We start from the raw sequence: 17,500 nt of genomic DNA on the forward strand, positions 1-17,500 counted from the left end.
TGATTTCTACAGTTGAAATAATTATTCGTAAAAGAAAAAACCAAAAGCCGCATCGCATTAAAGGGCTGGCAGGATGGCCGATAGGTGGTACGCACACTCCCATCTTAAGCTGTCTATCCTCGGTTCGAATCCACACCCAGCTATAAACTGTCATCCCAGTGTTTCATAAACAGGGTGATTCATCAATGTGTGTGCCATCCCTCGGATAGACGTTAAACTGGGCGGCCCGTCTGCTGCCATTAGTTGGTGGACGTTAAAGATCCCACGGTGTCCTTCACGAATTGTGTAGGTGAGTTATCTCCGGCACCCTGAACAAATTACCAATTCCTGCCTTGACTTCCTGTGTTGGAGTGGCGACTCGACCAGGGTTATATCCGCAAACAAGAGACTGCTTCGGCAGAACCGACACTCTGCATAAAGCATGGTACATGATCGCGTACACTTGTGTGCCAAGCTATTTACATGAAGAAATAATGTATTACAATGATACTTGGGAAAGAAGATGGCATGGGAAGTAAAGATGAAGTGGTTCATTTTCTGTATGAAATGTATTTTAACTCATCCTCTGTTGGATCGGTTATAAGAAGTCGATTTTGAGCACAAGTTGTTTATCAAATCGTCATCTTCAGCCTTTGCGACACTGCGGTCGCACAGTGTGTGGATCACCCCAGGTATAAACGATCCGATCAGTTTTTAGGACCCAGAGCTATTTCTCTGGTTGGGCCACCAATTGTGGGTCATCTCTCATCCATGCGATATGGCGCAGACTCCACAAAGTGTTGGGAAGTGTCTCCAAGTGATGTTGAAACATTCAGTCACAAATATGGAAGAACAGGAAACTTTATATTGATTTATTTCGTATACAGCCTGTGGCTGCTGGTTGCATCATTGCCGGGAGCGCGTGGATGCTGCCTCATGCAGTGCTTCCTGTTTCCAGTAAGCTGGAACTCATATTTGCCGACCTTGGAAGGATGGCAGTTGAAATGATTACCCTGAGGCTGGAACTGTTGGAACAGTAATGTTCCCCCACAACTACCACACCCATGTGTGGTTGTGCTTGGATCAACCGCATGTGAAATGTCCCGAACCTCCGTCCACCATGATAAGCCTATATTGTTTACAATTTGAAGTAGAGGATGGAAAATAAATCCTCCATGTTGCTTCCAGATCTGTTGGACCGTCTTGGTTGGACAGCTGGAAGGTGCTTTGGGGGGGGGGGGGGGGGAAGAGGGTGAAAAGGACACGATGCTACTATGCCTGTGTCGCTGTATTCACGAGCTCGAGCCAAACGCACTCGCTCAATGTGACCGGGTGTATAATGGTGGTCGTTTTGAGATCATTTTGGTGGCATCCATCAGGATTCAATGAACATGTACATGGCCTTCACAATGACAACATTGGTCGTAACCCCCAAATGCTCCATTCATGCGCAACACCAGTCTGAAAATAGTGATGGTACGTTCGGCAGATCACACTCATTGAACCGTAATTCAGTGCTGGTGCCATGATTGGAAATTTTCTGTCGTTTGATTTTCGCATCCGAGCTTCCTTTATCTTCGGAGATTCTTACCTTTTAATACTCCCAAATCTCCTGTATCACTGAGCTCGTGTGTATCAAACGGGCCACCCACTCTCGTTTCACGCCTTGGTTTTGTTAAGTCCAAGGCCTGAATGAATGCAGTGTGTAAATGAGTGGTAAAAGGTATCAATTTGGTATCAAAGTTATGATGAAACCATCTGCATTGAAAATAAAGTGCCAAAAAATGTTTTAAATGTTTAATATAAGACTGCTTTGTGCCGATGCATGATCCTACCAAAAGTCTTGGGATGCACGGTTTTATTGACTGTATTGGTACAGTGCTTGGTCTTAGCCATTTAATATCTTCTTGTTTGGCCTAAAAGTCAGGCATCTCGACAGTTGTGACGCGTGTCTGATTTGCATTGCCATGAATACTCGACAAAATAGTCTCCTGACTCGGCTTTAGAGCATCATCTTCCAGAGGAAAGAGTTGATGACGTGCCGATGAGGAATCATAACTGGCCGTCTTATCATGGGTACCGCAATGAGGAATTCAGCTTTATGATGCACCAAGAGTTTGGGTAAAAGTGGTGATTAATAAGATGTTGCTCTGAAGTTAGTTATGCCTGGTGTTGGCTTAATGGTTTGGGTGATAGACTTGGGATCCAATGGTACTGATTTGAAATCCCACTAGGCTGTTGAAATAATACCTGGCGGGGTTGACAGCCTGTCATCTTTCTGACGTCGGCAAAATGAGTCCCAGCCTCCTGGGATGATTGAGCCATTCGAGTATCCTGCGTTGGAGTGGTGACTCATCCAGGATTGTGCCCAATAGCCCAGGGGAGACTGCTTTGGCAGCACCGACACTGTACAGATTCTGGTCCCAATTAATTGGATTAGATTGAAGTTGGTTGCACTAAGTCGCATTAATATAATATGTTATATATACACCTGTGTATTCTCTGTGCTATCACCCCATATACAACCCTACACCAAAGGTTGACATTGCCAGATTTTTCACCCAAAATGTGTAGGGTCATTGTCACTTTGTGGTGCACAAAGAATGTCTGCAATTACTTTCACCAAAGCTTTGTTCCTCGTTGACAAAGATATTAAATTCCTCATATAATGGTTTAAAAATTATGCACCAGGCCACAATGAATCTTGAAATGTGATCGAAATAACTGCCCAAAGCCGCTCAAAATGTTTGTTTGTTTTTTCGATCGTGTAGTTTATATTTAATTCTTCAACGACATCATGCATCCATGTAGCATCATTCATCAATAATTTGTCCCTGGAGCCCTTTCCCAACATTCTGATACCATTTGCAACATTCTGACATATGTTAACAAGTATGTGTCCCTTTTTATACACTGACCTTCAAATTAAGATTCTCGCCAATTTTGCGACTGAAATTGGAATGTGATGCTCTTGGCAATATTGATTCGAAATTATTAAAAGTTTGATGACCCGATAACTCTTTGGACTAGTGAGTTACCATATGATACACAAAGGTGGTAATTCCTACCATAATATTGTGCTGCATTGGTGCTGTGTGAATATTATTGTTTTGAAAGTATGGTTAACATGCCCCCGAGCCCTCCACGATACCTTGAATGGTTCGGAATCGGCATGCTTGACTACAACATCCAAGCGGCAGTACAACTAGAAACTTGCCATATCAAGTAATATACCACTTCACAATTTGTGAATACCAGTTGATCACATTCACTTCCACTGGAAAACAAATGCTAATTTGTTTTGATCATTGTGCTAACAAGTAAGAAAGCAGTAAAAGTTTATAATTGTAAAAACCTGGACTTGGTAGTCTGTAAAGCCGACGTTGTGAGAATCCACTCGCCTTGGTCACGGCAGATGTTAAAGTGAAGAAGCAGCTTGAGATTTGCCATGTGACCTCTGCCGATGGTATGGTGAGTTGGTCTGCAGACCAATCCTGGCATCACGTGACAATTGCAGACAGCATGGAAGAGATGTTATTAGCTCTGTCCCACATATGTGACAGATGAAATTGCAAACCATCATTTTTGTTGAGAGATGGTGATTCAACTCTTTCCCAAATGCATGGTATCCTGGAATATCAGGAGGTGAAACTGAGACCTGCCAGGTCTGTGTGTGTATGTGTATGTGTGTGTCCGTTAATTGGTATCTACTTGTGTCGGTTTCAGAATGTGGAATGGAGTCCTCCAGGACGGGTTCAAAAGTATCCACCTTCATTTCCTTTCAGGGGTCACGATTCATGGACCAAGCTGTGATGTTTTCTGTTCTCAAAGTTTTGTGCCGAGGGCTGTCTTTAGGATTGTTACTGAGCCCAGGACAGTTTCCAACTGTAGTTACTTTGTAGTAATAATCCCAGGGATGGTTTTTAATATCTCTTTGAGGTTATTCGTCACCATTCTTGTAAGGTTCTTCTTCATCACTGGCACAACTTTGGCATTCTTCAGCTTCCAGGATCTTTTCGCCTCATGCTTGAGGTCTTGGTATTTGGCCATTTTCTTGATTTCTGCATCGTTAGTCCAAAATCGCTGGTACTAACACCTCAATTAGCAATGCCTTCTCTCATTTTTGTACCGAAATGCGATATCTGGTCGCAAGGCTTTGTTTTCGATGTTCACACTCGATGGGATCATTAGGTCGTACGTGAGTGGAACTTCAATGTTTTCATGAATTTTTTTTCTGAGAAAAAAAACCATGAAAAAAACTGGAACTGGAATATCAGTTTTTGCACATGTGCCAGCGGATTACTTTACAAACCCTTTATTGTCCCCATCAGCGAAGTGACGGGTTGTATTTGCTCATTGTAAAAACATGTTTCATTGAAATATTTTTCCATCAATGGCTTGTGATAGCATCCCTTATGTTTTGTAAGCATTTCCTTGAGTTTAAAGTGCCGTGACAATTCTTATTTATCCCAAATTTCTAACTTATGACTTGTTTCTCATCTTTTATTTTGCAGGCATCCATTAGTATGGTGTTTCCATGATGGCTGAAAAAAGAATATACGAAAAACCTCTGAAATTGAAAGCTCTCCAAGCATCAAAAAGCAAACATAAGAAGACTCCTGGTTTTGTATCAAATACACAAGCTGAAGCTGTGGTATCAAAACCGAGGCATCTAATGCACAAGCTGAAGCCATGGCAGAATCGTCAGACATGTTGTGAGTATGCAGCAGAGCTTTGTTAAAGAATTCTACACAAAAAGTGCGCACCATGGGCAGGTTCGGTGTCTCTAACAGAGAGCAGCATGGAGAACAACAACCAACAATAAACTGTTGATTACACGGCCCCTGTATTTGCGTCCATCGCCGAAAATGCAACTGTACAGCATATTCTGAAATTCTCACAAGAAGCATCAAAGGCAGTAGGCCAGCAATATACATATTGACATTTGATCTGGCTGTCGCCAAGAAGGCCTATGCACTTGTATGGCAGAACCAACAAATCTTCGATTACACCATAGTCCGAATGGGTGGCTTTCACATCACATGTGCATTCATGTGTGCACTTGGAAAGAGAATGAGGTGCAGTGGATTTGAATAAATTCTTGTACAATCAGGAGTTTGTGCCAGTTGGTCAATATAAAAAGTGATTACAGGGAAGCACTACAACAGGGCCCTACATGTTCACAAGTTTGTCTAAGAGGCATTTGAGGATCTACTACTGCAGGTGTTTGAGCCATCATTTGGTGATACTTTGGATGAAGAAGCAAGAGGCATATGAATCCACCTTGTCAAAGACCCGTGCAAGGAAAAGCTGTCTGAAGCTATGGTGAATGAAAGCTGCGTGAAAATCCTCTCCCTCTTTTCTGAGTTCAAAGGAAGGGTTCATCAGGCAGAACTGGGCAAAACTGCACAGTTTTAGCTAAGCTACATGGACGATGCATTGATTACACTGCAATTTCAGAGAGCAACCAAAGGAAATAACTTGGACCTGCACTTGGCAAGCCTACAAAAAAATGTGCAGCCTGTTCTTCAGCTATGACCACCTGAACTATGCCAGATTATCCCAGAGTGTATTTATTTATTCTTGAATCTATCCCAATCACATCCAGGAGCAGAGACACTTCTGAGGCAAAATGGATTTTGTGTGAACAGGTCAGAAGCCCCCTCATCTAGGAATGCTGTCAACATCACCATTGAACAAACAAACAAATAATAATTCGTCATGCAAAATCCCATCGTGGGTTTCAGTAGAAATCGCTCGGCACACTTCAGGTGGGGCATGACCAGGCACGCTAGAGCCAGCTGTCACCAAGCAACAATGGAGATAGCTGATGTAGCTAAGCAACTGTATCTCTGTATCTCTAGTTCCAGTAGGAACTAGTGAAGAACAGCTTGTTTTGATAATTTGACAGGAATGTCTTACAATCTCTTGGGATCTTTGTCAGGGTTATTTAAATCATGTTCTTTTGAAAAAACCCTTCTTGCTCTCTCAATACCCTTGACTGACAAAGCTCTTCAAATGTGCTGTGCATTCAGCTCAAAGAAACGTATTTTGTCAGCTTGTCCTTCTTGCCTTGGAAGATGATATCAGTGTTGAGAGGGTTCTGAGCTTTCCATTTCGTCCTGTACCATGGTCACTGGCTACTGTTGGAGTCCTTGTGAAAACAGACAAGTCCAAGTTGATGCATTTCTTGGAAGGTGATTCACACGCAACACAAAGACCCACTCAAGGCCCCAAAAGCTGCATCGTTTATGGCAATGCTCTGCTGAATGCACAGCACATTTGAAGAGCTTGCAGAGTGTTTGAACAGCTCCCGAACATACAGTGTGTTTACTTTGTGACAGACTCCCACCTCCCTTTGTCAGTCAAGGGTATTGAGAGAGCAAGAAGGGTTTTTTCAAGAAGAACATGATTTTAATAACCCTGGCAAAGGTCCCAAGAGATTGTAAGACATTGTCAAATTATTATCAAAACAAGCTGTGCTTCACTAGTTCCTTCTAGATGAGTGGAAGAAAGACGAGTATGTCCCAAAACTTCTTGGTAAGAAGGTTCTGTTTGTGGAAAAAAAGTATGTGTGTCTTACAAGTACCAATGGTCAAGAAACCATGTCAGAGAAAATTGAAGATCTGAATTGCACACAAGAAGCAGACACAAATATCATCCTTCATTGTCATCCATTCAGAAGCCTGGTGTTGGCTTAGTGGTTCGGGTGGCGGCTTGGGATCCCAGTATCCTGAGTTCAAGCCCCGTTGGCTGCTGAATTAACACCAGGGGGTTGACTCAGCCTGTCATCCTTCCGAGGTCGGCGAAATGAGTGCCAGTGTACTGGTCCCGGTGTATGCCCCGGTTAGAATAGGTGTACCATATCCCTGTGTGTCGTAAGAGGCGACCAGGGTTGGCGTCAGGAAGGGAATCCGGCCATAAAACATTGCCTCACAAAAAAAAGCCAAACCCCTGCACAGCAGGGAAAAATGGCTGTAAAAACGGTCATTGTTATCTATTCACCATATGATTCTACAATAATTGTGAGATGGTCAGACACAGATGTCTTCATACTTCGACTCAGTTTCACATAGGAACTCAAACAGAAAAGTATATTTCACATTGGAGTTGGGAACAGGAGGCGTCTTGTATGTGGGAAAGAGATGTGCTTGGCACTCCCTGCACTACAGGCCTTTAGTGGCTGTGATACCAACAACGCCTTTGTACAGAAGGGAAAACTAACACCTCTGAAGACCCTCAGGCAACATCAAGACTTCCTTGACATTTCCCTAGCACTTGGAAGATCAGCTGAAATTGAGAATTACAAATTTAAGAAGCTGGAACATTTCACATGCCTCCTCTATAGGGTTCAGACACGAATGACATCAACACCAACATGTTGCGGCATGAAAAATTTATGGAAAGGTTCAATGCCAAACCAGGGATGCTGCTGTCAATCTACAATGGAGTAGACATGAGCCTTCTTCCACCCTGATATTCCCTGAGGATGCATGTGAAGAGAGCAAATTACCAAGCTCTTGTATGGTATCAGGCAGATCAGGCAGTCTCAAACATTCCTCAACCAGATCGACATGGCTGGGACGTAGCAGATGGAAAACTGGTTCAAGTTCTCTCTTGCCACAAGAGCTTGTGGAAGTACTTATGGAGGAGCCAGAGTAGAACCCATGCGAGGATGAGGAAATCCCAGAACTTGCGAACTTCACAGATATCATATTTTGGTGAAATGATTAGACTGATGTTTTTGATTGAAAGTCCTGCCTTGTCTGTTTACAGGATGTCTGTTTACAATATTTGCTGTATATGTATGAAATATTGGGGTTTGCTGGCCAACAATGTTGTTTGCATATTGAGAAGTTCAGCACCGTGCATGTTTTAATATGTAAAGATGTATATACGCAGAGGAACAGCCCTCAAAGGATTATTTATTTTAGTTCTATTACTAGATGGTTTAAATAAGTAAATTTTGCTGGACATTGTTGCTGTGTCGGTTTAAAGAAGTGAACTTTCTTCCTGAACATTGTTGTTGTGTTGAATTAAAGAAGTAAACATCCTTGCTGGATATTGTTGCTGTGTCCCGAGCAAACAATTTTACTTTGTCACAACCTTTTAAAAACCTTAAACTTGTGATAAAAACGTTGTGTTTGTTGGGTTTTTGATTATTTTGAACTAAATGAGAGTTTCTCTTTTTCTGTTGCTTGAAGTCCCTTAAATTAATATTATTGTTTTGCATTTGTTATTTAAAGCAGCATGCAATATATTTCATCATATGTGTATATACTATTACATTTTCTGGGGTCAACAGGGGGTGGGGGAGGTTCACAAGGCAGTCTCTCAGACCCACTCCTTGACCTCTGAACCTGAAGCTGCTAGCCATGAATAACTCTGTAACCCGACAGGTTGCTTAGCAGCTGCGGATGCCGGTTGGAGCTACCAAACCTAGCGGGGTCCTCACGTCCAATTACTTTGCATTACCATACTGGTGGTTTGGTGTTTCCAATTGAGGAACCACTCTCTCAACTCCACACCCTGTCTACTTATTACATACGGCCAAGTGAAACAGTGGGTGGGAGTCAGCTATCTGTTGGAGCAAATTAGTGAGGTAAAACGTCCCAACTTTCTACGACTTGCACACTATGTTGAACCAGTGAGGGAAAGCACAACCGAGCATGTTTGAAAGCAGTTTACCAATTATAAACGCATGTATTTACAATCTGATATTTACAAGGCACATGTTAGATACAACAATAACGAGAATTCCTTTACAATACATGTCCCTGCCGGTGTGTTATTTTCCAAGTCCAAAAAGGGCATAACTGTGAAAAATTGATGAAATGCCCTGAAACTCGAACTTGTTCTGTAACTTATCAAAATAAAGCCATGCAGTAAGTTTCAGTTAAATATGCCAAAGGGTATTAGTCTGTGGGCTTATGTAAAAAAAAAAAAGCAACATTTTGGGTAGATTATTGGCACCCATGTTTAAACGCATCTATAAACTTCACTGATTCAGAAAAAAGGGTGCCAGTTTTTCTATTAGCTTTTAGGGCCTCCATTTTGAAATTCAAAATGGCTGCCGTTTTTACCCTATATGTATGATTTTTCGGTATTTTACATTATTTTGAGCATATAATTCAAAGTGTGTGCAAATAGAGTTTGGGTACCAAATGCATTGTAGTTGAGACAACTGTTCATCTGAACTCTGTTTGCATGGATATCAACAGGTTTGATGTTAATGTCAAGAAATATTGGTATGAATGTGACACTTATTACTGGTATCTGATGAATATTTTCTGCTTGCAATATGATGCATATCCACTGTGAACCAAATAACTTACTGCTTTATTTCAGAAGACCAAAAATGCACAGTGGACATCCCATCCTATAAAATACCGAAGGCATTGAAATTTATGGTAAATTGTTAATTTCACTTATGGTTATGATTCCAGATTAACCATGGCGTCCTGTGGAGAACCATCATGTAAGAAGCGTGCAACTGAACCTTCCATTGACTTTCGAATCTGCTTGTTGTGTCAAGGAGACAAGTTCACTGACCTTAAAGGTGTTCATCAACTGGAGCATCTGCGACTACCAGAACTGGAATCATACCAATCATTGTTGGACTGTATAAGCAAGAGGGCTCGATATCAAAACCCTGAGTATGTTCGTTTGCATCAACAACTGAGTGGCATATCTGGAAAAGAACTGAACAACCAACATGCAGTGTGGCACAAATCATGTCATGGTAAAACAACACGCAAGCAACACATTGAGAGAGACAAAGCGAGATATGACAAAGCAGTTTTATCTCAAGAATCAAGTGTATTGTCATACAGCAAAGTCAGTGGTCGCCCTCCCGCATCACAAACATCTAACACCCCAAAGCAAGCAACTCCTGCATCTACCAGCACACGAACAAGATCTCGTTACCCTCCATTCCAAAAGGAACACTGTTTATTCTGTCAAAACGAGAAGATATGTGGTGGTAAGACAGAACGCCTTATTACTTGTCGAAGTGTCTATTGGAGTGTCAATCCAAAACATAGTTGATGTTAGCGGGAATGAACACTGGAAAGTAAACCTGGCAAACATCATAACTGATGGTGACTTTCTTTCAAGTGACATTAAATATCACAAAAATTGCCATACCATTAACTGGCGCAAGTACATACAAGCCAAAGAAAGAGTCAGCAACAGAGAACATCAGGCAGAAAATACAGTGGAATTTATTTCTGCAGAGATAGAGTTCAGTGCTGAATTGCAGGAATCTATAGATCAAGGAAGCATCCCACTACAGACAAGAGCACAGTGATAAAGCTTCTGGAAGATCTGGTGGCCAATGACACAGCTCAAGCTTCTGCACAACCTGCCGAGTTTGAAGAGGGATCTTAGACATGTCTTGTCGTTGATGGAGTGGGAGTGGTACAGGAATTAATAGCAGTCAAAAATTTCAAGACTTGCAAAGAACTTGCAACATCCTTTGTCACACTCATTGACAAAGGCTCATGGATATTGTCAAGTGAGAGTTATATTTGATAATTACATCAAGAATGCATCACTGAAGGAGCAGACTAGAGAGCGGCGGAAAGGCAAGCTGAAGGGAACTAAATCCAACATTGTTCAAGACTCAACAGGCATCAAAGACAAAAAGATGTTTCCCACCAGTAGCAACACAAAGGATTCACTAACTCTACCTTTCCCATCAGCTCATCCACTACAGTACCGGCAAGGTTATGACTGCAACACGGAAAGAGGTCATGACGAATTATGAAGTTGAAACGATGACCGGCATCTGCACACAGGAAGAGGCAGACACTTATAATTTATCATGCTGTAGAAGTTGCGAGCAATGGAATGAATGTCCACATATATTCACAAGACACTGATGTGCTAGTTTTGGGTCTACGAAGAACACCACTACTTGGCAACCATTCTGCACTAATCATGGGCACAAGCGAAAGACGACGGAAAGTCTTCCTACAGCCTATATATATGACAAGCTTGGCCCAGAGAAATCAGCAGCTTTGATCAACTGGCATGCTCTCACAGGCTGTGATACGACAGGACATATCCAAGGGAAGGGAAAGAAGGGGTGCCTTACAACTTTCCTGAAGGTAATCCCCACCATTCTGAGAGCAGTAGCTGACCTTGGCGAAGGGGATGAGCCATCTGAAGAAGTTCTTCATAGTTGTGAAGAGTTTCTTTGCTCTCTTTTCTCTCCAGTTGGAGTCCACTTTGGGCAAGCAAAGATGCTGAGATGGTTTTTGTTCAAGCAACTCACAGATGAACAAGGAGTTGACAAACTGCCACCGACTCAGGGAGCATGGATTGAACATATACGCCGTGCCCATGTCCAGTGTAATATCTGGCGCCAGGATCTGGTATTGAACCCAACTTTTTTTGACCCTTTGACCTTGGGTTGGCGAAACCAAGACAAAAAGCTATCGATTGTTCTTTCTCAGGTTCCACCAGCTCCAGTCTCAGTGCTGCAGCTCGTCAGGTGTAACTGTGAGAAATCAAAGTGTTCAAGAAGGTGCTCATGCAGAGGAAACAGTGTGGTCTGTACCAAACTTTAAATGTGGTGGGGAAGGCGACAGCTGTACGAACATAATACCACCAAGGATTGGCGAAGATCTAGAAGATGATTGAAGCAATGACAATTATAAATGTTTAATCAGTAACATTGGCACTCCTGATTCATACATGTAGCATTTTCATACCTTTGAAAAAAAAACTTATCCATCTTCGAATTGTATAACCGCCCAAATAAATTTATATTGAATTGCATGCTCAATATTATTTCTGTGAAATGTTTTGGAGGATTGGCAAAGAGTGTTCCAATCATAAATATTGTGGTGAATTGAGGGACATGACGCGGGATCACATGTTGTGCGTCTCGCGTATAAGGGGAGGTCTCCGCGGTGCGGGGTGATTGTCCCCGGGGCATTGCCATTTACATCGGCTGTTCACTTGATGCTCGTTGACTGAAGGTGCTCATTGACTGGTGAGAATGGAGATTATATCGAACTCCGTGCTTACGCGGATTTAGTCTGCAATGATTAATCGCACATGTATACGTTACTGCTTATGTACTCCTAGCTGAACCTGTATTCCCCGGTGTGCCCACAGAAGCGGCTCCAATCAAATGGAATAAAGCCTAAACTCTGAAGGTTCTTCTCTCGCTCTCATTTCAATTTATTCCGTTTGGTTTTCTCGGCTCTCTCAACCAACGATGGACAAGATCTACAAACCAGAGAGGTTCGACGCAGACCCAAACGCGACTGACGCAGAAATGAAATGGTCGCATTGGTTTTGTTCCTTCTCACACTATCTGACCATCATCGAGGAGGGAGCTGACAAATTCGCCGCTCTCGTGAATCATGTCTCGCCCAGCGTATACAGGCTCTTCTCGGAGTGCGACACTTACGAAGCAGCGATCGAGGTGCTGCAAGCGCTCTACGTGATGCCCAAGAACGAGGTATACATACGACATCTTCTCAACACACGCAAGCAAGCAGCCGGGGAGACAATCGATCAGTTCCTGCAAGCTCTGAATCAGCTGGGAAAAGACTGCAGCTTCCGGGCCGTAAGCGCCGAGGAACACCGAAAGGAAGCCACACGGGAGGCATTCATCCAAGGACTCAGATCAGCCCACATACGGCAACGCTTACTAGAGAAAGCGCAACCCACTCTTGACAAGGTAATCGATCAGGCACGAGCGATGGATACGGCTCAGCAGCAATCTGAGTCATTTGGGACACCGATGCTGCTAATGAACGCTGCTACGATGGGAACCCCACTGGCACAGACACAGCCAGACATAGGGGATGGAGAAACACCCGAGGAGCCGGATACACAGGCCACGTCAAACTCCTCAGCAACTGCTCCGGTTGGTAAATGCTTCTTTTGTGGGTACAAAAGTCACCCTCGTCAAAAATGTCCCGCCAGAGATGCCACATGCATGAATTGCGACAAGAAAGGGCATTATGCCAGGGTATGTAAATCTACTCTAAGGAGAAATAAACCCACTTCTGCGGCTCTCTACTCGCAAAATAAATTAACTGCAGCCTCCCCGGGGAATCTATCCAAGGCTATCATCAACGTACGAATTAACGGGCATATGGCTGAGGCACTGATTGATACCGGTAGCTCTGAAAGTTTCGTCAACAGCTCGCTAGTGAAGGGCAGGAAATGGATAATCCACCCGACTGACAATACGGTATGCATGGCCGCCACCTCACTACAATCCCGCGTACGAGGGTACTGCAATGTTGAATTGGACGTAAAAGGGTACACCCATCGGGATGTAAGGGTACTGGTGCTTCGTGATTTGTGCGCAGATGTAATTCTGGGTCATAATATCCTCAAGCAGCACACGAGCGTCGAAATACCCTTTGGAGGAAGCAAACCTCGTCTAATTTTAAATGCGTTGACCACCGCGGAGGTGACATCCCCCCAGCTGTTCGCTAACTTGTCGCCGGTCTGCAAACCGATAGCGATTAAATCGCGGCGATATACCACTGCTGATATGAATTTCATCACCTCAGAAACCAAGCGATTACTGGAAGAAGGAATTATAGAACCGAGCGATTCGCCATGGCGCGCACAGGTGTTAGTAACCAGCAGTCAGAACCATAAGAAACGAATGGTTGTCGATTATTCCCAAACGGTCAATCGCTTTACCCAACTCGATGCCTACCCCCTGCCGCGCATAGACGAGATGGTCGAACGCGTGGCCAATTATAAGGTATTCAGCACCATCGACTTGCGAAGCGCCTATAATCAAATTCCCATCCGAGAGGAAGACAAACCTTACACCGCATTCCAGGCAGGGAGGCGCCTCTACCAATTCAGGAGAATACCTTTCGGTGTCACGAATGGGGTAGCTTGCTTCCAACGGGTTATGGACGACATCATCTCAGATGAAAACCTCAAAGACACTTGTTTACGTGGATAATGTCACAGTGTGCGGTAGGGATCAGGGGGAACATGATCGGAATCTGGACAGATTCTTGAGCATTGCTAGAAAATATAATCTGACTCTCAACTACGAGAAATGCGTATTCTCGGCAAGGTCAATTGACCTTCTCGGCTACACGATAGCCGACGGCACAATTAAGCCTGATCCTGAACGATTGCGCCCGCTCCGTGAGCTTCCACCACCTCAGGACTTGCAGACAATGCGCCGGGTGATCGGCATGTTCGCTTACTATGCAAGATGGATTTCGCAATACTCCGAGAAAATACATCCCCTAGTGCATTGCAAAAACTTTCCACCAGATGCCGCTGTTGTAAGAGCTTTCCACAACCTCAAGGATGATATCAGTAAGTCCGTGGTTTTATCGATACGACAGCTCGGTGCCCTTCGTGGTGGAAACCGACGCTTCAGATCACGCCATAGCTGCTACACTTAATCAGTCTGGGCGGCCGGTCGCGTTCTTCTCGAGAACTCTCTCTAGAAGCGAGCAGAGACACTCAGCGATAGAGAAGGAAGCGTACGCCATCGTCGAAGCGCTGCGGAAATGGAGACATTATTTACTGGGAAACCACTTCACGCTCGTTACGGACCAACGATCCGTGGCATTCATGTTTGATGGGAAAAATAACGGGAAAATTAAGAATGAAAAAATTATGAGATGGCGGATAGACCTAGCTTGCTACAGTTACGACATTGTTTACCGGCCCGGGAAGGAAAACCCTGCTGCAGATACCTTCTCTCGGGTCTACAGTTCGGCAACAATCAGTCAGGCTTTGCAAGACCTACACGTGTCTCTCTGCCACCCAGGGGTAACCAGAATGGCACATTTCGTGCGCAGACAAAACCTTCCCTATTCTGTTGAAGATATTAAACAAATGAATGCTTCATGCCCTGTTTGTGCTGAACTAAAACCCAGATTCTTTGGCGCGGCATCTGGCAGACTGATCAAGGCCACTTCCCCCTTCGAGAGACTAAACATCGACTTCAAAGGGCCCCTGCCGACCGAGACAGACAACAGATACATATTCACCGTTGTTGATGAATATTCAAGGTTCCCTTTCGCATTTCCGTGCTCGGATATGACCTCGGGCACTGTCGTGAGATGTCTCTCTGACCTCTTCGCTATGTTTGGGAAACCTTCGTACATACATTCAGACAGAGGGCCGTGTTTCATGTCGGCCGGGCTAAAACAATTCCTACTAGAGCTCGGCATAGCAACTAGTCGAACGACGGGTTACAACCCACAGGGAAACGGGCAGGTGGAAAGGTATAATGGAGTTATTTGGAAAGCCGTAACTCTGGCGCTGAAATCGAGAGGACTGGGCCCCGAGCGGTGGGAGGTTACTCTTCCCGACGCTCTGAATTCCATACGCTCTTTGCTCTGCACGTCCACCAATGCAACTCCTCACGAACGAATGTTTACTCACCAGCGACGTTATGTTGACGGTCAAACGGTGCCCAACTGGCTGACCCATCCCGGTACAGTGTTCATGAAACGCCCGGTCCGACAAAGCAAGTATGAACCCCTGGTGGAGTGGGTCGAACTCATTGACACTAATCCAGAGTATGCTCATGTCAGGCTCCCGGATGGCAGGGAGACCACTGTGTCGGTTCGCCATCTGGCTCCCTCAGGTACTCCTCCCGCAGGTACACCACCTTCTGGCACTCCTCCTTCTGACATTTCCCCCCCAGGAACTCCACCGGGCGACGGGGCTGCCGCGTTCCACCCGAGAGCGATCGAGGGGTCATCCCCGGCACAAGTCGAGGCTCACCAAGAGGATCGGGAGTCTCCCTCAAGTGAAACTGCCATTTACTCCCGGAGAGGTCGACGAATAAGGCCCCCTCGACGACTCAATCTGTAAAGGGGATTATCGGCATTCTCGCTGCTCATGCTCCTATATGCCCATTATATCATATATCGATGCTCATTTCCATGCTCCTACAACTCAAAATAATCACTGCTTGGCATGTATGCTTCTGTAGACCTATTAGTCCGCGTTGCTTGAAATGTATACTCCTATAGTGCTAAAGCAATCATGGTGTGTAAGATGGGCCCCTAGTTGCATTTTGAAGGTGGGGAGAATGTGGTGAATTGAGGTGAATTGAGGGACATGACGCGGGATCACATGTTGTGCGTCTCGCGTATAAGGGGAGGTCTCCGCGGTGCGGGGTGATTGTCCCTGGGGCATTGCCATTTACATCGGCTGTTCACTTGATGCTCGTTGACTGAAGGTGCTCATTGACTGGTGAGAATGGAGATTATATCGAACTCCGTGCTTACGCGGATTTAGTCTGCAATGATTAATCGCACATGTATACGTTACTGCTTATGTACTCCTAGCTGAACCTGTATTCCCCGGTGTGCCCACAGAAGCGGCTCCAATCAAATGGAATAAAGCCTAAACTCTGAAGGTTCTTCTCTCGCTCTCATTTCAAATATGTTGTTATTATTGGAATCCTCCTGTGCCAAAACATATGATTAGACACCAAAAACATCTTATGTCTATTGGTTCAAAAGTAATGGCATTGTACATAGAAACCCCCCAAAATCAGGTGGCCATCTGAATTTTTTTCCAATATTTAGAGTATTTCTAGTGCTCTTAGTTTGCTTCTAATGAATCTTTGTCCCCTTTATATGAGTTTAGATAAAATAAAATAAATATTGTATGACATTTGAATGAATAGTTATGGTTAATTTGCAATATTATTTTTAAAAGAAGATTTTTGGTGGTGGCCATTTTGAAATTCAAAATTGATGCCCTAAATGTTAATGGAAAAACTGGCACTTTTTTTTTTTTCTAAACCAGTGAAGTTTCAAGATGTGTTTAGACATGGGTAACACGAATCTACCCCAAAAAATGACAAATCCAGAAAATGTTACATAAGCCCACGGACTATATGACGAAGAAGTCTGAAACCCACAGGTGGGATAGACAGAAGGAGAGCAAACCTATAGTGCCCTCTGGTGAAACTGGTATGAGATGAATAATTACAAGGCACGGATTTACAAGCACATTCAAAACAAGCACATACAGTGATCAAATGCACAGAGAAAAAGCAATTACCCTGAGCACGTAAGTTTCCCTTCTGCAATCTTAATTACCTCGGGACAAACAAGACAGGCACCACAATCACATGGGAAAAGTAGAGAGGAGGAGGAGGAGAACACGAGAGGAAGGGCGGAGTTTAATTGCAGCTCCTCGCTTACCCCACACAAGCAGGCAGGCTTGTGTTGGTCAAAATTGTGGGAAGGGAAAGGGAGGAGGGGAATGCAGTCCGAATGTCTGCGCAGTGTCAGATATCGTGAATTGCTGGAGCCGCTGAGTTGGGGGACTCCGTGCTCCGTTCACCCCAGATAGATTGGCACACTGCCTGTGATTGGGCAAACAGGAATAGCTGCAGCTCTCGTGGCTCAGACAGGCAAATGGCAGAGGCTCGTGCAGGCAAACACCGGTCCTCGTTCGGCGGGGGTTCGTTCAGCATTGGCTTTCCAATGGTTCTTGTCTTACGACGGCTCAGTTTACTGGCGACTCTGGTCCCCAGTGG

The 17,500-nt window shown here is 44.3% G+C and overlaps 1 protein-coding gene across 1 annotated transcript in view; it reads left to right on the forward strand.

The window, feature by feature from the left end:
• The window catches only part of LOC147023511 (uncharacterized), a 43,813-nt gene extending 35,772 nt beyond the window's left edge, over nucleotides 1-8,041 (forward strand). Inside the window, exon 3 of the transcript XR_015060241.1 lies at nucleotides 4,494-8,041. The gene's annotated coding sequence lies outside the window, so the exon portion shown is untranslated. The remainder of the gene's footprint in view (nucleotides 1-4,493) is intronic.
• The last annotated feature ends 9,459 nt before the right edge of the window (nucleotides 8,042-17,500 follow it).

Source organism: Eptatretus burgeri, chromosome 7 (genome assembly GCF_056783735.1).
Source record: "Eptatretus burgeri isolate ZD-2024b chromosome 7, Ebu_testis_v1, whole genome shotgun sequence".
Lineage (NCBI taxonomy): Eukaryota > Metazoa > Chordata > Myxini > Myxiniformes > Myxinidae > Eptatretus > Eptatretus burgeri.